General features: G+C 39.7%; 1 pseudogene; it reads right to left on the reverse strand.

Moving 5' to 3' along the window:
- Positions 1-1,933: 1,933 nt before the first annotated feature.
- On the reverse strand, positions 1,934-2,790 carry LOC119528674 (annotated as a pseudogene).
- Between the last annotated feature and the right edge of the window lie 20,940 nt (positions 2,791-23,730).

The following is a 23,730-nucleotide window of genomic DNA, read 5'->3' on the forward strand; positions in this document are numbered from 1 at the left end:
AGAGTCCTGTTCCATTCTGGGCCACAAAAAAAGGTGGCACCCTTATGTATATGGGTTGAATCAATGTTCCCAAGTGTGCGATAGGATCCCTCCAGAAAACAGCCCTCAACAGGCACTGTATTCCTTCTTGGTAGTGGGAAGTGCAAGATGCAATAAAATTCCTAACTTTGGAGAGGATGTCCTGGCGCACCTCAGACCATTAGACTAAAAACTACAGCACTGATGCTGTAGGCCCTGAATCTCCTTTAGGTTTATCTCCTACTCTTTGGAACACATTGTGTTGATTTTCTATTACTGCATAAAAACATTACCAAAGTCAGCAACTCAAAGCAATACCCACTTAGTACCTCACAGTTCTATACCCCAGAAATCCAGGCAGGCTCAACTGGGTTCTCTGCTTACAGTCTCATAAGGTCAAAGTCAAGGTGTCATCAGCTGGGCTCTTATCTGGAAGCTTTAGAAAAAATCCACTTCCAAACTTATTCAAATTTTTGACAGAATCCAGTTCTTTGACACTGTAGGTCTGAGGTGTCCATTTCCTTGAAGGCTGTCAATGGGCTGCTCTCTTCTAGAGGCTGCCCATATACCTTCTTATGTGAACTCCTCCATCTTCAAACCAGCAACAGTGCATTGTGTACTTTTCACACTTCGAATCTCTCCAACTTCCTCTTGGCCACCAGCCAAAGAAAGTTCTCTGCTTTTAAGGGCTCACATGCCCTGCTCAGGTGGCTAATCTCCCTTTTTAAAGATCAATTTGTCATATAACATAACAATAATGGGAGTTATAGCTCATCACATTCATAGGTTCCAGGAATTAGGGTGTGGAATTCTTGGAAACCATTCCTAGAAATTCTGCCTACCACTCAGTGTTTCTTACTAAGCTCTCCAACATATTTGACATTTCTAATTCATAATGTTGCATTAACATGTTTTCAGTGATACTGAAGAACAACATGAAAATCTTTGGGATGCCTGGAAGATCAGATGCCTTCATAGTATGTTATGTCAGAGGGCTGGAGAATTAACCTAGACCAGAAGTAAGACTAAAAATGTGCTGTTTTAGGGGCAGTGACTCTACAGCTGTATTCTTGCACTTTTGCTATCTTAAGAGGTAAAAACAAAAGGACAAAAATATTTGTTTGTCCCCAGCATAAGCATGATGCCAGCTTCTTGAGGGAGAACAGTGTATAGACTCAAGAAATGTTCTCATGGAGAAGCTCTGGCCAGACCTGACACATACAGCACGATGACTGTCATTGCAACCAGGGTGGCCAGCATGGGCATCCAAGGCCTGGGTTTATTATTTCTTTCTCATGGAGAAGCTTCAGGTTGTCTTTACATTGTCTGATCTCATCTGTGATTGGCTTCTTTTTCTGCTCGGTCATTTCAAATTCAACTTCAGTTCTGAGAGTACTGCCTGTGTCTTTTCATACTCTTTCCACACCTCCTTTGCTTGGTTTTCAGCCTTACTGAGAAGAGTTTTTAAATCAGCAGATCTCAAAGATGCTGTCTTTTGAGGGATCCCACTAGTCATCTGAAGGATGCTGAGCCACTGGTAAATTCTCAACTTTGCTTCTGAGAATTGTGCAATATTTTTTCTTGCTGCTGCAAAGATTCTGAATTTCTTGTTTTGCCTAAATTTCTGACTGTGCTCCCTACAAGTTATCTTTTAACAGAACACTTTAGCAAAGGGTTCATTTAGATCTTGCTCAACTAATTGGGCATCTTGAGTGTCATCACTGCTTTTTTCCTTGCTTAGTCTCAGAGTATCTGATAAATCAGATTCCTTTGCTCTTGCCTGGTTTTCCTTTGAAAGCTTTGTTTCTCCTACCACTTTGGTTAAATGCCCCTCCATGATTGACTTCTCTTTTTCTGTGTTCCATTTATTTTAGATAAGAAGTCATCAACTTGTATCCCTAAGCTGCTGCATTCTTTAAGTTTTCTCCTGAAGATGTTCTAAACATATTTGTAAAGTCGTTAGCCTTTCATTGGTGAAATCATTATCAACTCGTAAAGTTTCTATTTTTGCCTGGAGTCCTTGTTCTGCTTCTTCCATTTCATCTATTTAATGTTGTAATGCTTTTTTTCTCAGCTTGTCCCTAATCTCATTAAGTGATCCATTATATTTATTGGCTAATTCTCTTAATTCATCCTGAGTCTTCTGCATCTTTCAGCAGGGTACATTTATCATCAGTATTACTCAGACTTCGCTCAAGTTCTGAAAGTTTTTAACCACTTCACTTTTTTCCTGAAGAACCCACCTCGGGGTCTCTTTGGCTGCTGTTTCATAGTCACATACGTCCTCCTGTAATGCTATAAGCTCTTTACCTAAATTATCTTCTGTTTGAGTTGGGGAGCATTCCTGTAACTGGTTTCTCATATCTTCTAACTGGTAAGAGTTTATCTTCATTTATTAAATTGTGCCAACTGGTATCTGAAGCCTCTTAGCTGAAGGGTGGCTAACTTCTTTTCCAACATCTATTCCTGATATAAGGTCTCCTGTAGATACTAAGAAAACTGGAATAGTTCCTGAGAATACATACTTGGAGCATTAATAGCAACTTCTCAACAGGACTTGGTAATGGAGCAAGGATGACAATGCTCTGGAAAAAAACTTAATTATGGTGATTATCAGGACTGAAAGATGATGAGGGAGTAGTACTGATGGTGTGGTCAAAGGTAGTGGTTGTTAGATTGAAAATTTGGAGCATTAGCAGCAACTTTGTTAACAGGACTTGGTAGTGAAGCATGGATGATGACATCTAAGCAGAGCCAGTCTTCTGCTTCCATACCATCTGGTAGAAAAAGTTTTATTGTGGAAACAATACACCCATGGGTAATTTTCCATGTGTTCACTGCCACATCTACCCCAAACTAGGTAATGCCACTAGAAAGAATTACACGTGGTTCACTTTCATCAGAGCCTCGACTCAATCTCTGGCTATTTATACGGATAGTGTTATTACTTTTAGTGTCCTGGAGATAAAACTTACCCATCCTGTGATCAAACCAGATGCACTTTTCAGTCAAAATGGCATTATTCTGCCCTGGTCAACAGAGGGCCACAGAGCAGCCAACTTTGATGGGCTCATCCACGTAGACATGAGACTCTTGAAACAGATGTGAATTTGAGCAGCAGGTGAAGATGGCCAAGGCTCAGCATCAAGGAGAGACGAGAGGTGTGTCTCCTACCAGAGACAAAGAGGAGTTTCTCCATATCCAGACTACCCTTCACAAGCCTATACCCCTATTCCCCCTAAATTTTAAATTAAAACAAACTGTACATTGTCTAAGCATAACCAGTGGGCATCAATACCTCTTCACTTGGGTGGAAGACAAGCCAGCACCAGCCCCAACAACTCCTTTAAAACTCAGCAGTGCCCTTATCACAAAAATTCCCAACTAGTAGCTTTCAGTCCATCTTCTTCACCAGGAAGAAAGGGCTCAAACATTGGTCAGTTTCAGCCAAGAAAACTCCTAGAAGACAGTTTGGAGACTGGAAGTATCCAAGCAGATGAGTCACACAGCAATTCTTGTGTTTTATTTGGGATTGTAACCACTTTTCCCCCTCGGTAGTGGAAATATTGCAGCACTGCAGCATGAAGGAAGGGCTGGTTCAGTGCTGCCAGGAAGGTCCCTCTGGAACCAAAGAAGGTGTAGCTGAGCACCTCTGCCCATCCCCGAGTTACTCAGGGGGTCGAGAGGCTGGAGAAGATTGGGGCAGCAAGGGATCTAAGCAGCCAGTGGGACAGTCTGCATTGCCCCTACTCCATGGAGGCCACCCCAGGAGGGGTCCTGGGGTTCCCAGCTGCACACGAGATGAGGCGTCAATGGCTAGGGTCCACTGGTGGAGGTGCAGGGACCCACAGGGATGAGGGAAGAGGCTGGGCCAGGGCTCCCAGACACCTGGTGGGTGTCCCCGCGACCACAGTATGGTGTAGACCCAGTAAGGTGCTACTCCATGACCCCAGGGATATTCGGGAGTCCAGACAAGAGGAAGTTGGTCCCTAGACCCCAGGCCTCCAGGCTGCTGCTCAGCACATGGGCCGCCTCCCTTCAGGTCATCCTCTGATGGTCACATCACAGGGACCACAGCCACAGAATGGAGGAGGAGGTGGAGGAGAGAGGTGGCCCTGGGGTTGGAGGAGAGGCACGAAGGCCCCCAGCCAGGTCCACTGCACCCTCCACCACTCGTTGCCTGTGGGGCACACTCAGGATGTGCCCCAAGAGGCAAGAAACTTTCTGACCTTGCTAGCGCCAGCTGCCACAGTGACTCTGTCGACTGTATGTTTAATCTCTATTATTGTTCCTTTCCTCTCCATAATTTACATTTCTTTATAAACTTTTTAATTCTTCTATATATGCACACATTGTCTTCTTAATATCCTTTAGTTCTATATCCATTTTTCCTTCATCTCCTTGAATTGATTTAGGAGATTTGTTTGAACCACTTTGATTATTTGTTCCACATTCTGTGTCTACTCTGAAGTGTTAATTTGATTTCTTGACTAAGCCATATCTTCCTGTTTCTTAGTATGGCTTACAATTTTGGGCTGATGTTTGAGCATCTGATTATTTTGATGTGATAACTCTGAAGGTCAGTTTCTCCCTATACTCTAGAGCTTTATTATTGGTTGCCTTTGTGTTAAGGCTGTTCTTTGACATTTGGTCCACTCTGGACCTTTAGAGTAGCCCGTGTTTACCTGTTCAGATATCCTCAGCTCTTCGTCTGTTTCTTGCCCTGGATATGTAGTACAATTTATAAGATTGCACCTTTTGGAGGCGGGGCAAGATGGCGGACTGGTGAGCTGTATGTTTTAGTTACACCTCCAGGAAAGTAGGTAGAAAGCCAGGAACTGCGTGGACTGGACACCACAGAGCAATCTGACTTTGGGCATACTTCATACAACACTCATGAAAACGTGGAACTGCTGAGATCAGCGAAATCTGTAAGTTTTTGCGGCCAGGGGACCTGCGCTCCTCCCTGCCAGGCTCAGTCCCGGGGGAGGAGGGGCTGTCAGCTCCGGGAAGGAGAAGGGAGAACTGCAGTGGCAGCCCTTATCGGAAACTCATTCTACTGAACCATACTCCAACCATAGATAGGCTGAGACCAGACACCAGAGAATCTGAGAGCAGCCAGCCCAGCAGAGAGGAGACAGGCATAGAAAAAAAACAACACGAAAAACTCCAAAATAAAAGCGGAGGATTTTTGGAGTTCTGGTGAACATAGAAAGGGGAAGGGCCCTGAGGCGCATATGCAAATCCCGAAGAAAAGCTGATCTCTCTGCCCTGTGGACCTTTCCTTAATGGCCCTGGTTGCTTTGTCTCTTAGCATTTCAATAACCCATTAGATCTCTGAGGAGGGCCCGTTTTTTTTTGTTTTTTTTTTTTAATCCTTTTTTCTTTTTCTAAAACAATTACTCTAAGAAGCCCAATACAGAAAGCTTCAAAGACTTGCTATTTGGGCAGGTCAAGTCAAGAGCAGAACTAGGAGAGCTCTGAGACAAAACGCAATAATCCAGTGGCTGAGAAAATTCGCTAAACACCACAACTTCCCAAGAAAAGGGGGGAATCCGCTCACAGCCATCATCCTGGTGGACAGGAAACACTCCTGCCCATCGCCAGCCCCATAGCCCAGAACTGCCCCAGACAACCCAGTGTGACGGAAGTGCTTCAAATAACAGGCACACACCACAAAACTGGGCGTGGACAGTAGCCATCCCTGCAACCTCAGCTGATTGCCCCAGAGTTGGGAAGGTAGAGCAGTGTGAATTAACAAAGCCCCATTCAGCCATCATTTCAGCAGACTCGGAGCCTCCCTACACAGCCCAGCAGCCCAGAACTGCCCTGGGGGGACGGCACTCACCTGTGACATAGCACAGTCATCCCTCAACAGAGGACCCGGGGTGCACGGCCTGGAAGAGGGGCCCACTTGCAAGTCTCAGGAGCCATACGCCAATACCAAGGACTTGTGGGTCAGTGGCAGAGACAAACTGTGGCAGGACTGAACTGAAGGATTAGACTATTGCAGCAGCTTTAAAACTCTAGGATCACCAGGGAGAGTTGATTGTTAGAGCCACCCCCACCACCTGACTGCCCAGAAACACGCCCCATATACAGGGCAGGCAACACCAACTACACACGCAAGCTTGGTACACCAATTGGACCCCACAAGACTCACTCCCCCACTCACCAAAAAGGCTAAGCAGGGGAGAACTGGCTTGTGGAGAACAGGTGGCTCGGGGACGCCACCTGCTGGTTAGTTAGAGAAAGTGTACTCCACGAAGCTGTAGATCTGATAAATTAGAGATAAGGACTTCAATTGGTCTACAAATCCTAAAAGAACCCTATCAAGTTCAGCAAATGCCACGAGGCCAAAAACAACAGAAAATTATAAAGCATATGAAAAAACCAGACGATATGGATAACCCAAGCCCAAGCACCCAAATCAAAAGACCAGAAGAGACACAGCACCTAGAGCAGCTACTCAAAGAACTAAAGATGAACAATGAGACCATAGTACGGGAGATAAAGGAAATCAAGAAGACCCTAGAAGAGCATAAAGAAGACATTGCAAGACTAAATAAAAAAATGGATGATCTTATCGAAATTAAAGAAACTGTTGACCAAATTAAAAAGATTCTGGACACTCATAGTACAAGACTAGAGGAAGTTGAACAACGAAATCAGTGACCTTGAAGATGACAGAATGGAAAATGAAAGCATAAAAGAAAGAATGGGGGAAAAAATTGAAAAAATCAAAATGGACCTCAGGGATATGATAGATAATATGAAATGTCCAAATATAAGACTCATTGGTGTCCCAGAAGGGGAAGAAAAGGGTAAAGGTCTAGGAAGACTATTCAAAGAACTTGTTGGGGAAAACTTCCCAAATCTTCTAAACAACATAAATACACAAATCATAAATGCTCAGCGAACTCCAAATAGAATAAATCCAAATAAATCCACTCTGAGACATATACTGATCACACTATCAAACACAGAAGAGAAGGAGCAAGTTCTGAAAGCAGCAAGAGAAAAGCAATTCACCACATACAAAGGAAACAGCATAAGACTAAGTAGTGACTACTCAGCAGCCACCATGGAGGCAAGAAGGCAGTGGCACGATATATTTAAAATTCTGAGTGAGAAAAATTTCCAGCCAAGAATACTTTATCCAGCAAAGCTCTCCTTCAAATTTGAGGGAGAGCTTAAATTTTTCACAGACAAACAAATGCTGAGAGAATTTGCTAACAAGAGACCTGCCCTACTGGAGATACTCAAGGGAGCCCTACAGACAGAGAAACAAAGACAGGACAGAGAGACTTGGAGAAAGGTTCAGTACTAAAGAGATTCGGTATGGGTACAATAAAGGATATTAATAGACAGAGGGGAAAAATATGACAAACATAAACCAAAGGATAAGATGGCTGATTCAAGAAATGCCTTCACGGTTATAACGTTGAATGTAAATGGATTAAACTCCCCAATTAAAAGATATAGATTCGCAGAATGGATCAAAAAAAATGAACCATCAATATGTTGCATACAAGAGACTCATCTTAGACACAGGGACACAAAGAAACTGAAAGTGAAAGGATGGAAAAAAATATTTCATGCGAGCTACAGCCAAAAGAAAGCAGGTGTAGCAATATTAATCTCAGATAAAATAGACTCCAAATGCAGGGATGTTTTGAGAGACAAAGAAGGCCACTACGTACTAATAAAAGGGGCAATTCAGCAAGAAGAAATAACAATTGTAAATGTCTATGCACCCAACCAAGGTGCCACAAAATACATGAGAGAAACACTGGCAAAACTAAAGGAAGCAATTGATGTTTCCACAATAATTGTGGGAGACTTCAACACATCACTCTCTCCTATAGATAGATCAACCAGACAGAAGACCAATAAGGAAATTGAAAACCTAAACAATCTGATAAATGAATTAGATTTAACAGACATATACAGGACATTACATCCCAAATCACCAGGATACACATACTTTTCTAGTGCTCATGGAACTTTCTCCAGAATAGATCATATGCTGGGACATAAAACAAGCCTCAATAAATTTAAAAAGATTGAAATTATTCAAAGCACATTCTCTGACCACAATGGAATACAATTAGAAGTCAATAACCATCAGAGACTTAGAAAATTCACAAATACCTGGAAGTTAAACAACACACTCCTAAACAATCAGTGGGTTAAAGAAGAAATAGCAAGAGAAATTGCTAAATATATAGAGACGAATGAAAATGAGAACACAACATACCAAAACCTATGGGATGCAGCAAAAGCAGTGCTAAGGGGGAAATTTATAGCACTAAACGCATATATTAAAAAGGAAGAAAGAGCCAAAATCAAAGAACTAATGGATCAACTGAAGAAGCTAGAAAATGAACAGCAAACCAATCCTAAACCAAGTAGAAGAAAAGAAATAACAAGGATTAAAGCAGAAATAAATGACATAGAGAACAAAAAAACAATAGAGAGGATAAATATCACCAAAAGTTGGTTCTTTGAGAAGATCAACAAGATTGACAAGCCCCTAGCTAGACTGACAAAATCAAAAAGAGAGAAGACCCATATAAACAAAATAATGAATGAAAAAGGTGACATAACTGCAGATCCTGAAGAAATTAAAAAAATTATAAGAGGATACTATGAACAACTGTATGGCAACAAACTGGATAATGTAGAGGAAATGGACAATTTCCTGGAAACATATGAACAACCTAGACTGACCAGAGAAGAAACAGAAGACCTCAACCAACCCATCACAAGCAAAGAGATCCAATCAGTCATCAAAAATCTTCCCACAAATAAATGCCCAGGGCCAGATGGCTTCACAGGGGAATTCTACCAAACTTTCCAGAAAGAACTGACACCAATCTTACTCAAACTCTTTCAAAACATTGAAGAAAATGGAACACTACCTAACTCATTTTATGAAGCTAACATCAATCTAATACCAAAACCAGGCAAAGATGCGACAAAAAAGGAAAACTACCGGCCAATCTCCCTAATGAATATAGATGCAAAAATCCTCAACAAAATACTTGCAAATCGAATCCAAAGACACATTAAAAAAATCATACACCATGACCAAGTGGGGTTTATTCCAGGTATGCAAGGATGGTTCAACATAAGAAAATCAATCAATGTATTACAACACATTAACAAGTCAAAAGGGAAAAATCAATTGATCATCTCAATAGATGCTGAAAAAGCATTTGACAAAATCCAACATCCCTTTTTGATAAAAACACTTCAAAAGGTAGGAATTGAAGGAAACTTCCTCAACATGATAAAGAGCATATATGAAAAACCCACAGCCAGCATAGTACTCAATGGTGAGAGACTGAAAGCCTTCCCTCTAAGATCAGGAACAAGACAAGGATGCCCGCTATCACCACTGTTATTCAACATTGTGCTGGAAGTGCTAGCCAGGGCAATCCGGCAAGACAAAGAAATAAAAGGCATCCAAATTGGAAAAGAAGAAGTAAAACTGTCATTGTTTGCAGATGATATGATCTTATATCTAGAAAACCCTGAGAAATCGACGATACACCTACTAGAGCTAATAAACAAATTTAGCAAAGTAGCGGGATACAAGGTTAATGCACATAAGTCAGTAATGTTTCTATATGCTAGAAATGAACAAACTGAAGAGACACTAAAGAAAAAGATACCATTTTCAATAGCAACTAAAAAAATCAAGTACCTAGGAATAAACTTAACCAAAGATGTAAAAGACCTATACAAAGAAAACTACATAACTCTACTAAAAGAAATAAAAGGGGACCTTAAAAGATGGAAAAATATTCCATGTTCATGGATAGGAAGGCTAAATGTCATTAAGATGTCAATTCTACCCAAACTCATCTACAGATTCAATGCAATCCCAATCAAAATTCCAACAACCTACTTTGCAGACTTGGAAAAGCTAGTTATCAAATTTATTTGGAAAGGGAAGATGCCTCGAATTGCTAAAGACACTCTAAAAAAGAAAAACGAAGTGGGAGGACTTACACTCCCTGACTTTGAAGCTTATTATAAAGCCACAGTTGCCAAAACAGCATGATACTGGCACAAAGATAGACATATAGATCAATGGATTCGAATTGAGAATTCAGAGATAGACCCTCAGATCTATGGCCGACTGATCTTTGATAAGGCCCCCAAAGTCACTGAACTGAGTCATAATGGTCTTTTCAACAAATGGGGCTGGGAGAGTTGGATATCCATATCCAAAAGAATGAAAGAGGACCCCTACCTCACCCCCTACACAAAAATTAACTCAAAATGGACCAAAGATCTCAATATAAAAGAAAGTACCATAAAACTCCTAGAAGATAATGTAGTAAAACATCTTCAAGACCTTGTATTAGGCGGCCACTTCCTAGACTTTACACCCAAAGCACAAGCAACAAAAGAGAAAATAGATAAATGGGAACTCCTCAAGCTTAGAAGTTTCTGCACCTCAAAGGAATTTCTCAAAAAGGTAAAGAGGCAGCCAACTCAATGGGAAAAAATTTTTGGAAACCATGTATCTGACAAAAGACTGATATCTTGCATATATAAAGAAATCCTACAACTCAATGACAATAGTACAGTCGGCCCAATTATAAAATGGGCAAAAGATATGAAAAGACAGTTCTCTGAAGAGGAAATACAAATGGCCAAGAAACACATGAAAAAATGTTCAGCTTCACTAGCTATTAGAGAGATGCAAATTAATACCACAATGAGATACCATCTAACACCGGTTAGAATGGCTGCCATTAAACAAACAGGAAACTACAAATGCTGGAGGGGATGTGGAGAAATTGGAACTCTTATTCACTGTTGGTGGGACTGTATATATGGTTCAGCCACTCTGGAAGTCAGTCTGGCAGTTTCTTAGAAAACTAGATATAGAGTTACCATTCGATCCAGCGATTGCACTTCTCGGTATATACCCGGAAGAGCGGAAAGCAGTGACACGAACAGATATCTGCACGCCAATGTTCATAGCAGCATTATTCACAATTGCCAAAAGATGGAAACAACCCAAATGTCCTTCAACAGATGAGTGGATAAATAAAATGTGGTATATACACACGATGGAATACTACGCGGCAGTAAGAAGGAACGATCTCGTGAAACATATGATAACATGGATGAACCTTGAAGACATAATGCTAAGCGAAATAAGCCAGGCACAAAAAGAGAAATATTATATGCTACCACTAATGTGAACTTTGAAAAATGTAAAACAAATGGCTTATAATGTAGAATGTAGGGGAACTAGCAATAGAGAGCAATTAAGGAAGGGGGAACAATAATCCAAGAAGAACAGATAAGCTATTTAACGTTCTGGGGATGCCCAGGAATGACTATGGTCTGTTAATTTCTGATGGATATAGTAGGAGCAAGTTCACAGAAATGTTGCTATATTAGATAACTTTCTTGGGGTAAAGTAGGAACATGTTGGAAGTTAAGCAGTTATCTTAGGTTAGTTGTCTTTTTCTTACTCCCTTGTTATGGTCTCTTTGAAATGTTCTTTTATTGTATGTCTGTTTTCTTTTTAACTTTTTTTTCATACAGTTGATTTTAAAAAGAAGGGAAAGTTAAAAAATAAAAAAATAAAAAAATAAACAAGGAAAAAATAAAAGATGCAGTGCCCCCTTGAGGAGCCTGTGGAGAATGCAGGGGTATTCGCCTACCCCACCTCCATGGTTGCTAACATGACCACAGACATAGGGGACTGGTGGTTTGATGGGTTTAGCCCCCTACCACAGGTTTTACCCTTGGGAAGACGGTTGCTGCAAAGGAGAGGCTAGGCCTCCCTATGGTTGTGCCTAAGAGCCTCCTCCCGAATGCCTCTTTGTTGCTCAGATGTGGCCCTGTCTCTCTAGCTAAGCCAACTTGAAAGGTGAAATCACTGCCCTCCCCCCTACGTGGGATCAGACACCCAGGGGAGTGAATCTCCCTGGCAACGTGGAATATGACTCCCGGGGAGAAATGCAGACCTGGCATCGTGGGACGGAGAACATCTTCTTGACCAAAAGGGGGATGTGAAAGGAAATGAAATAAGCGTCAGTGGCAGAGAGAATCCAAAAGGAGCCGAGAGGTCACTCTGGTGGGCACTCTTACGCACACTTTAGACAACCCTTTTTAGGTTCTAAAGAATTGGGGTAGCTGGTGGTGGATACCTGAAACTATCAAACTACAACCCAGAACCCATGAATCTCGAAGACAGTTGTATAAAAATGTAGCTTATGAGGGGTGACAAGGAGATTGGGAAAGCTATAAGGACCACACTCCACTTTGTCTAGTTTATGGATGGATGAGTAGAAAAATAGGGGAAGGAAACAAACAGACAAAGGTACCCAGTGTTCTTTTTTACTTCAATTGCTCTTTTTCACTCTAATTATTATTCTTGTTATTCTTGTGTGTGTGCTACTGAAGGTGTCAGGGATTGATTTGGGTGATGAATGTACAACTATGTAATGGTACTGTGAACAATCGAAAGTACGATTTGTTTTGTATGACTGCGTGGTATATGAATATATCTCAATAAAATGAAGATTAAAAAAAAAAAAAAAAGACATAATGCTGAGCAAAATAAGCCAGGCACAAAAAGAGAGATATTGTATGTTACCACTAATGTGAATTCTGTGAAAAATGTACAATGTTTTATACTGTAGAATGTAGGGGACCTAGAGATACCAATTAGTGGAGGGGGAATGATAATCTAATAAGAACAGATAAACTATGGAGGGTAATCTCAATGTTATGGGAATGCTCAGGAATGATTATGGTTTGTAAACTTTCTTGGATATAGTAAGATCATGTTGGAAGCAATAGAGTTATTTTAGGTTTTTTTTTTTCTCTTATTCCTTTGTTTTCTTAGGGGTTGTTAATTTTCTTGGGGTATGGTAGGAACATGTTGGAAGCAATGTAGTTATTTTAGATTATTTGTTTTTCTTACTCCTCTGTTTGGACATGGTTTATTAATTTTCTTTGGGTATGGTAGGAATATATTGGAAGCAAAGTAGTTATTTTAGGTTATTTGTTTTCCTTAATCCATTGCTTTGTTTGAAATTTTGTGGGGTTTTTTTTGGTTGTTATTTGCCTGTTTGTTTTTAATTTTTTGATAAACAAAGTTAAAAAATAGAAAAAAAATCAGTAGAAAAATGGGAGTAAAAACTAAATGACAAATAGGGTGGGATGGGGGGATGGTTTGGGTATTCTCTTTTCACTTTTATTTTTTATTCTTATTCTGATTCTTTCTGATGTAAGGAAAATGTTCAGAAATAGATTGTGGTGATGAACACATAACTATGTGATCATACTGTGAACAGTTGATTGTATACCATGGATGACTGTATGGTTTGTGAATATATTTCAATAAAACTGAATTAAAAAAAAAAAAAAAAAAAAAGTTAACTCTTGGAAAAAAAAAAAAAATAGATTGCACCTTTTGTGTAGCTGCTTCAACTCCAGGAGAAAGCTTTCTTTCCCCTGCTCCTTCTCAGGAAATCTTGATCTGTTTTGTTTGTTTTTGTGCAGAATTTTCTCCCCAGCTCCTACAATTTGTTTAAATTTTCTCCCTTATTCAGTGACCCCTTTTCCTTATATTTTTCATTTCTGGGAACTGTCTTCTCTTAAAGGAGCTCAGTTCCCACTCCCTTTTTATTTTCTGTGAGGCTACTCTGCCTCCAGTTTCTTCCCCATTAGGGTGTTACCACAGGGACCTAGATGGGATCAATCCAGAAATGTGGGTCAATCCGGGAAGGTCCATTTTGCATTAAAGTGATCCCATGAACAGAGACTGGAATGAGTTAGTGTACCTCTTGCCGACAGTACTGATGTGGTGTCTTTTTGTTTTTTTCACCCCTGGGGGCACTTTTGTAAGTGGCACTCTTCAGCGGCTTACGTTCTGCCCTGGGCCTCTGTGGACTTGTGTCCTTGTGACTGAATATGTGTCTAACTTGCTGCTGTGGGTTGCTCTATAGTCTGCATTCACGGCAGGAGGGACCTGAGCCATGCTGCATCTACATGACTCCCAAGCTACACAGGACCAAGTTGGGGGCTGGGGGTGACGTCCAAACTGCTGATTCCAGGAAAAAAATCACCTACCTGCTCTTGGAGATTATTCCCCTTTTTCTTTGATTCAGCCTCTGTAGAGTGCTTCTCCAGTCTCTAGCATCCTCCAGAGAGCGAAGCAAGTAAGAATTGTCCCTTTGTTTGTTGATTCTGAGGGAAGAATTCTCCAGGGGATGTCTTATATTGCCATGTTGATGATATCACTCTTACCACCAATGGATTTTTGACAAGGCTGCCGAGTCCACTCAATGGAGAAAGATGGTTTCTTCAACAAATGGTGCTGGGAGAACTGGATATCCATATGCAAAAGAATGAAAAAGGACCCCTATCTCACACCATATACAAAATATAACTCAAAGTGGATCAAAGCCCAAATATAAGAACCAGGAAAATAAAACTCCTAGAATAAAATGTAGGGAAGCATCTTTAGGACTATGTGTAAGGCAATAGTTTCTTTGACTTTACATCCAAAACACAAGCCACAAAAGAAAAAAATAGATAAATGGGTCCTCATCAAAATTAGAAACTTTTGTGTATCAAAGGACTTTTTCATGGAAGTGAAAAGACAACCTACTCAATAGGAAAGAATGTTAGGTAACCACATATCCAATAAGGTTTACTACATAGAATGTATAAAGAAATCTTACAACTCAACAATAAAAAGACAAACAACCCAATTTAAAAATGGGCAAAAGACTTGAATAGATATTTCTCCAAAGAGGATATACAGATGACTGAAAAGCACATGAAAAGATGCTCAGCATCACTAACTATCAGGGAAATGCAAATCTAAACCACAATGAGATACCATTGCACATTCACTAGAATGGCTACTATTAAAAACAGAAAATTATGAGTGTTGTGGAGGATGGGGAGAAATAGGAACACTCATTCATTGCTGATGAGAATGTAAAATGGTGCAGCCACTGTGGAACACAGTTTAGCAGTTCCTCAGAAAGCTAAGTATAGAATTGCCATATGACCTGGCAATCATTCCACTAGTATATACCAAAAAGAATTGAAAGCAGGGACTCGAACAGATATTTTCACACTAATGTTCATAGCAGCATTATTCACAATTGCCAAAATATGGAAGCAACCCAAGTGTCCATCAACCAACGAATGGATAAACAAAATGTAGTAAATGACACCATAGAATATTATTCAGCATTTAAAAGGAATAAAGTTGTGGTTCATGCAACAACATGGATGAACCTTGAAGACATTATGTTGAGTGAGATAAGTCAGACACAAAAGGACAAATATTATATGATTTCACTGATATAAAATAATTAGAATAGGCAAACTCACAGAGTTAGAATCTAAAATATAGGTTACCTGGGGGTGGTTTGGGAGTACAGAATGGGGAGTTAATGCTTAATTTGTAAAGAATTTCTTTTTGGATTGATTATAAAGTTTTGGAAATTAATCATGGTGAAGGTAGCTCAACACTGAGAGTGTAATTAACAGCCCTGAATTATATATGTGAATGTGGTTAAAAGGGGAAATTTTAGGTGGTATATATTACTTAAATAAAAATTAAAAGATAGAACATATAACTGTCCAATTCAATGACCCCTATTGCAAACAATGGACTATATTTTATAGTATAATTATTAAAATGTTCTTTCATGAATTATAACAAATGTACCACACTAATGCAAGATGTTAATCATAGGGTAGTATATTGGAAAAAATATCTATTCTAATATAAACCATGGACTGTAGCTAATAGTACAATTATAATATTCTTTGATCTACTGTAACAAAGGTACCACATTAATGCAAAGTGTTATAATAGGGGAATGGGGTATATAGGAACAGTGTATTTTTTACATGATGTTTCTGTAAACAACTTCTTTAATTTCAAACATTAAATTAAAAAGCTATATACACTGTTGTCCATCTCAAATGATTATGAACTGTTTCTGACCCTCATTTTTTTATAGGAATAAAAAAAAAAATGCCTTCATCAGACAAATAGCTACATACCATTTACCTGAGATCATGTTATCCTCCTCAAGCAAAAATAACCTCATCTGGCACAGCAGCTACAATTAGGGCTATTTCTTGATTGAGTAGCTGTCATCTTCCAGGATCCATCTGGCTTTTGTCTGGGCCAGACTAGTAAATTAATGGAGATATTATAGGTACCACCGTCTCTGTAACCTGTAAGTCTTTAAGGGTAGTACTAATCTGCCATTTCCCCCAGTATAAATTATTGTTTTTGACTGGTTAGCAGAAGGGTTTCAGAGACCTTCACTTGGCCTTCCCCTCTATGATATATCCTACCCAACTGGCCAAGGAATCAATTATGGGGGTTCTGATAAATGCCTAGTATTTCCATTCTAATTACACATTTTGGCAAAGGGAAAATAACCATAGAGGGCTGCACACACAATGGATCTACTGTAAACCAGATGTGGAAGACAACTCCATTTATTACCTGAAATCTGTAAGTCTCCACCCAAACAAGAAGGCTATGATGATGCTTCAGGAATCACTGTCTACTCAGACTTTATGTCCACCAGTCCTCAAAATAATTGGGGTATTCTCTTTTGGTCTGGTGGCCCAGAGGTGAATTGGATGGAGATCCTGAAGGGGCAGGTGGCCATATCATCTTGCAGAGCAGAGACCTCCACATTGACTTCAGGCAAAAAGGGAGCACTTGCCTTTCACTGAAAGAAGAGGGCACTTCTGCAATTCCAGGGAATTCAGAAAAATCTGGATATTCAAGATTTTTTTAGTGCATTGACCCAGATTTGTCCACTTCTTCCGCAAACTTAAAAAGTTTGAAAATTCTACCTACTCTGGAGATGTGCTACTTTTATAATTAAGACCTGGGTCTGAACCTCAGATTTTATTTCCTCCTTCAGGAGATGAGAGTCTCTTATATACTGCCAAGGAGGAGCTCTGGCTTTCATATTTAATCTTTAACTGGTGATTAATAAAATTTAGGTTTCCACAATTTCTTTCTCCAATGCTTCAATTGCCACCAGCAACGGCCATCCAATTCTATAGTTCTTATGATTATCCCCCTGTATTTCTCAAACACCTAACACACTGCACCTGCCTCTATTATCTTCCACCTGCTTAGTACATACCTTCCCAGTTCACCACTACTAAAATGTTTAACAACCACTCTACTACTACATGCCACAGGCTCTCTGTGTCCTATCTACCATCAGTAGATGTTTACTTGCTATCCAACTTTTTGCACAGCATGCTGAGAACAGCACATTAAGTAGCCACTATTTTTGTTAACAATTTTCACTGTTCCCTCTAAAATTAAACCAGTGGCCTATTGTTGACTGCCAATATTCTGTCTACATAAAGCAGTAAGTGAATTCACATTTCAGTGGCATCTCTTTTACTTGTGTCAACATGGAAAATCTTCCTTCAGTACTAATCTCAATGTATGTTTTATTGTCTTTCTTCTTTTTTTTTTTTTTTTTTTTGAGGGAGGGAGGGAAATAATAGTTCTATTACTGCCTTTTTGATTTATCCAACTGAACCTCCTAGGTCAACTGCCAGCCCCCAGACCCTCCTACCTTAGTGGTAGATCCTGTGCCATCTCAGGCCCTTGCACCTAGCTGCTGGTGAAGGGAAGTCATGCATTGCTTGGAAATGACACTCATTTGCAGTTTGACAGACTTTCCAGATACACAATTCCTATTTACATAAGAATCTTCTTCTTAAATAGAAATGCTCTCTTTTCTTACTTACATTATGTCTTAGAAAGTTATCATTAACTAAACGAACAAACATTAATATGCTACAGGTTTCCAGGAATAAATAGAACAAAAAATTGCCAAGTACTTTTTCCCTCTTTCAACTTCACAAATGTCAAAAGCTAATTTAAAACTCTGAGCCTCAGTGGTTTTATAGCACTGCAAAGCAAAATATTTACTATTGTTATGCACTTGTGATAGTAATTGTCCTTTTCATATTTTAGTTAATTAGTATTGAGCAAAACACAACACAGACATTTCATAAACAAATTTTATCAATAAACTTCAAAGCATAGTATTTATCACAACTTGGTGACTAACTTCATAAGATTTTCCTATTTGTGTAAAAAAAACATTTATGTCTGCTGTATCTAGTACTACTTCAAGTTTTATTTCTTCTGATTTTGTCTCTTCATTGCCTTTAGCAACAAAATTTCTTGGTATTATACTGGAAGCATTTTATTTTGTAGTTATTCTTGGAAAATTGATTCATTTGTTATGGAGGTTATTAGTAGAAGAAACTGCTAGTTGCCTATACAACACCCATTTTTTCCCTCCTCAGAACCTCTACTTTTATCTGGACACTGTAGCTCAGACAGAGGACCATAGCAGCTAGGATGATCATGTGCCTAAGTTCTGGCCAAAGAGAGATAAATAGAAGTGTCTATGTAGACTTCTGTGAAGTCTCCTTAGAAGGGAATGAGTACACCCATCCATCCTTCTTCCTGCTGGCTGTTGTAAGATTGTGGTGTCTGGAATTCCAGTGGCCATCTTTGACCATAAAGTAACTTTGAGAACAGAAGCCACTCACTGAGATAATGGAATAAAAACAAAAGAGCCTGGGGCTCCGATGGCCCCATGGAGCCACTATACCAACCCTAGACTGCCACCCAAGGCTTCTTTGAGAAAGAGAAACTCATCTCTCGTTTGTTCAAGACACTGTATGTTGAGGTTAATTTCTTCTGTGCAGCTGAAATTATTTCTAATGGATATATCATTGTACTTTATTTTTAAAAGGTGTGAAAGCTACACTGGCTTCATGTCTCTGCTTGATTCCAAGTATTAGGGAAAAATAAGTTGTCAGTCCAGAAACACTCACATTTCAGATATTTATTATAATACCTCTTAATAAAACCTATTTTTGTCTTGGGCAAAACTGTCATTCCTATAGATTTACTTGTCCAAGTCCTTGGAAATTCACAGTGCACATTCATTATATTCACATTATAAATTGTGGCATTCCCTTCATTTATTTTGGGTTATAGTATTTATGTGACCATTGTTAACATTATATTTGTGTTTTAATAAATCCTTTTAAGCCTTAGCTTCATTTTTGTAAAATCAGGATATAACTCAAAAATAAAAAACAAAATTAATAAAAACAAAACAGTAGCACCAAAGAAAATACAATGGTACAGGAGGGTTAGGAAGAAATGCTCAACTGTCCAGAGTTTCTAGCCACAACAGTAATGGCCCTGCCTCCACTTGAGATGGATACAGAGCTTTTATGAGTGCAACAAGTGTAAAGTAAAAAAATAGTGGTATGAGAGCACAAAGGTATACACACTTCGGGAGTATAAGCTCATCTTGTAAACTACATAAAATGAAGACAAAAATACCATGAATTAAGATGTCGAGCATAAATTGGGAAGTAAGGTAACATTCATATATTACAAACCTATAATATTAAGGAAAAAGCATCTTTTAAGTTCTGGCAGGAATTAAATGTGGGTATTCAAAGAAACAGCTGTGGGACTGATAGAGGACGACGCAATTGCCGTTCTGGCCCAGGATATGGCAGGTGGGTTACACCCCTTGAACCCAAAGACTCTACTCTCTCCAGACTTTCAAAACCATCCTCAAACAAAGCAGCTTTACGAACAGCTTCCACTTAAGAATTTGTGAGCCGCATCTTCTATTGTGCATTCATTTGTTATAAGCCCTCAAGACTGCTCAAATGGATCACGGCCTCTGCTCATCTCTACTCCTCCAGCCAAGAACCAGAAGAAAAGGTCATGTGTCTCTGCATCCCCTATATGGGCAAGTAGAGGTGTGGGAAGGAGGGACTGCCTAAATGTTTAAAGAAATCTTGCTGTTGCCATTTATTCTTGGCCCCTAAGTAGCCAGGGGCAAAATCTGTCTGTCTGGAGAAGTGATTGTACAAACTTTTTGAAATTCAAACCTAAGACAAACACAGTAATGGAGATGAATCTAGCCTTAGCAGGAACAGCTGACCCACATGGCCTTCTGGAACAAACAAGGTTTTTAGACTATTTTCGTTGTTAGGAATGGAACAGAATTTTTCTGAAGCCTATAATTAATCTTCCATTACAAATCTGTGAAATGCATACGGACAAAATGTTCACCGCTTTTTCCTTTTGTAAAATTGTCACAACTTTCTGAGGCCTTCTTGATGAACAGGAGGGATGAACAGTGGTTTGGGAGCTCACTTGGACCTTCTGGACCTCTGAAGTTGAAATTTCACAGTGGGAGAGTGAGTTTATAGCAGAAGAACCTAGGAGCCCTGAAAATACCATTTCAGTCAAAGAGATTGAAGGAAGGGGTCCTGGCAGCCAGTGCACCACACTCTAACAAACTCTTTCTAAACTGCAGTACCTTCTGCATTTATCAGGAAATCTAAAAGCCACAGTAGCCTGTCTGCAGGTCCTTGGCAACCTGAGCACAGTAACTGAGCTCTAAGTGACAGCTGCATAGGAAAGGGGATTGTATATTAAAAGAAAAAAAATCGGTTGCACTTTACATGGCTTTATGATCTGACCTCTGCTCTAACCATGACTCCAGTGAGATTTACTGAGTATTGAGAGAAAAATTCTGCTGAGCATAACTGTATGACTCCTCTTGGGCTTGAGGAAAAAGAGTGTGTTGTGGGGACTTGAGTTATTCCATCCTGTGGGGCTGGGTTGAAAGTGTCAGGATCCCTTCCACCCTGTCCCCCTTAGTCACTACTGGCTAGGAGGTTTAAGCCACCTTCTTGGGCACAGGCAGAGGAACCAAGGGAATGAACTGAAGGCCACAAATGGAGCTGTGATGTCTGGTTGCTCACAAGTAGTGCACTGCACAGCTGCCAGGGTGCCACTGCCAGGGCCCAAGGTGTCTGTTGCAACCCCAGGGTTGGGCAGTCTGGTGGCCTTGGACCCAAAGACACCTCCGCCTTAAGATATCTTCCCCTCCAGGATAGCCCTATTGCCCAATTCCTACTCTTCTATTGACTCTTCAATAACAAATATGAAAACATTATGGTAAGTATAAAAAACTATACAAATCTAGGGTAATTGGGAATCTATGGTACTATTTGCAGTTATCCCTATTAACATATGAATGTATTACCTAGAGAGACTAACTCACTAATATGTTAACCCATTCTAATTGGTGAATCAAAGGAGATGATATGTTTAAAAGCACTTAGCAGATAGTAAGGAATTCTACAAACGTAAGGCATTCCAATGACGACAGAGAGTGTCTGGGTAACAAGTTAATCTAATAAGCATCAGAGCCCCAAAAAGAATAAGATAAAGACAAGTATGGATTAATGGGGAAAAGAGACTCTTCATGAGCCAAGTTAGGGCACTAAAGTTGGGGGAGCAACCGCAGATAGCATAAGGTCACTTAGAACCCAAGTGCATTGGGGGTTCGACGGCCTCAGATCAATGGAAATGCTAAAACTAAACTTCAATCCCTTAAGAATTTCCATTTTTGTAATCACAGGCTCATTCTGTTTTGCTTATTCTCTATCTTCTCACATATCCATTCCTTTCAGAGATCAGTTTGTTAAAAATAAGAACCAAGTTTCTCACCTCAATCAGGGCTATTAAGAGATTAATTAAATGTTTAGATCTCCTTGAGTTCCCTCTCCTGGGAATAAATACTATGCCCACTTTCTTTGCTGATGAAATCTTTCAAGGGACAACAATGGAAGGTACCTCCTCTAGTTTGCTTCCTGTACTCTCCTCCCAAAGAAGAACTGTCCATGTTTTCCTCCCAAGTACCTAGCTCATAACATTATTTTATAATTGTTGCTCCCCACCCTGCCCAAGCACACTTGATTTTAAATTCCTGGAGAACAGTGCCAGTGTCTTATTCACCTTTCCATTCTCTAGTGCTTGACATGATAGATGCTTACTGCTTTCAAAACTACACTGAATTCCTGAGGTAAGCAGCCTCACAGTTGTGCTATTGGCCTCAAGTAAGGGAAGCAAGTTTTGTTAAGAAAATGTGAAGGACCAAATTTTACAGACCCAAGAACCTCAACACTTACTGCTTCTCAATAAATAAGAGGCAATATTTATTGTTTTAGTCTTACAGGTACTCTGGGCCCACTAGAGATACAGAAGCACAGCCTTGAAAGATCTCCTGTGAAACAGTCTCTTTTAATCTCTTTAGTTTAGGGACTCAGAGAAGGGATTTTTCTACTCTCATGAAACAAAATCTAATGGTAAGAGACAAATAACAAACAAACTGTAAAGAATCTAGCTATGGTAAGTGCTAGTGTATATTTGAAATTTAAACTCAAATTATACTAAATGAAATCTCTGTTTCCCATATGTAAGGAAACTAGTCTACCATTACTTTATAAACCCTTCTCTTAGCTTGAGAAGCATTTCACGGGTGAATTAGCCTGACCCCTATAAATATTACTTTATAAAACTCCATAAACTTAAAGCTATAGTTCAAGGATAATCTTTGTCATTGCTTGAAAACAAAATTAAATAAAAGCCAAACGAGTTAGTTGTAAAAATGGAAACTATTGGCATGGTGGTTTGTTCCAGTTCAACTTAGCAAAGCTGAAACTACATTTCCCAGAATCCTTATGCCAGTATATTACTAAGTTAGAGTTCAAAAGTGGAATTTGCATGAGTTTTGCAAGGTGGAATTGAAGAAGTAGCTATTACTCTCTAAAGGTCATGGTTGTTAGATGTGGTAACAACAGATGCAAGTGCCAGCAGGTTCCATATTGTCATCACTCCCCTCTGCTCAAGGTCAAGCTCTTCTTCCTGACTGCTCACCCAGCTGTCCAGTAGACATCACAGGTCCCTCAATAGATACATGGCTGTGGATCTAGAAAGGCCATAGCTTCCATAGACTCCTCCAGCAGTTCCCCCTTTGTGAACCCACTTCGGTGGCTGGATGTGCCTGATTTCTCAGACATGTTTAGTGCCTTCTCTGATCCTCGCATTTGCCCTTCAGACCTTTACTTCTCCAGCTCCCCCACAACTGCCTAGGATCTAATTCTATTTTTTTTTTAAACCTCATAACCCATAGCTCAGAGAGATTAGCTTCCTGGTTGAACACTGATGTTACAATTGATTAGAAAGTATCAATCGCCTTAACATTTGTTGAGCATCTGTCAGGGCCATATCATTTTATCCTCATGGCATTTATGTGAGGTTGGAATTATAACCTCTTCTCACAGAAAACAAACGCTGAAAGAGATCAACTGGCTTCTCTAATAGAGTGATGTGAGTAGAGCAAAGCATTTCCCCTTGCCCTGCCATGCCCTCCGCCCCACCCACCCCACCTACAAATATACACAATCAGTAAAGAAGATGCTACATTTTTAAGTTCTTGAGACCAGTCAGAAAAAGAAATGGACTATGTCTTGGCTAAGGTAATTAAAGTAATAAAATAATCAGTGAAATGGGGCTAGAGTTAAATTAGAAGGAGGAAGGGAGAAGAACTAAGTGTGCCAGGAATGTGCTAACTTCACAAATTCTCACAATAATCCTCTAAGGCAGGCACAACTGCGATCATCATTTTACAAATGAGGAAACAAAGCATCAAGCCTCAAAATGACTAAATCAGGATAAAGCAAGTCTTCAAATACCCTAGTTTTTCAATAGCAGAACTGACAACCAAAATTCTGGAAAAGCCACATGACTTT

This window comes from Choloepus didactylus, chromosome 3 (genome assembly GCF_015220235.1).
Source record: "Choloepus didactylus isolate mChoDid1 chromosome 3, mChoDid1.pri, whole genome shotgun sequence".
NCBI lineage: Eukaryota > Metazoa > Chordata > Mammalia > Pilosa > Megalonychidae > Choloepus > Choloepus didactylus.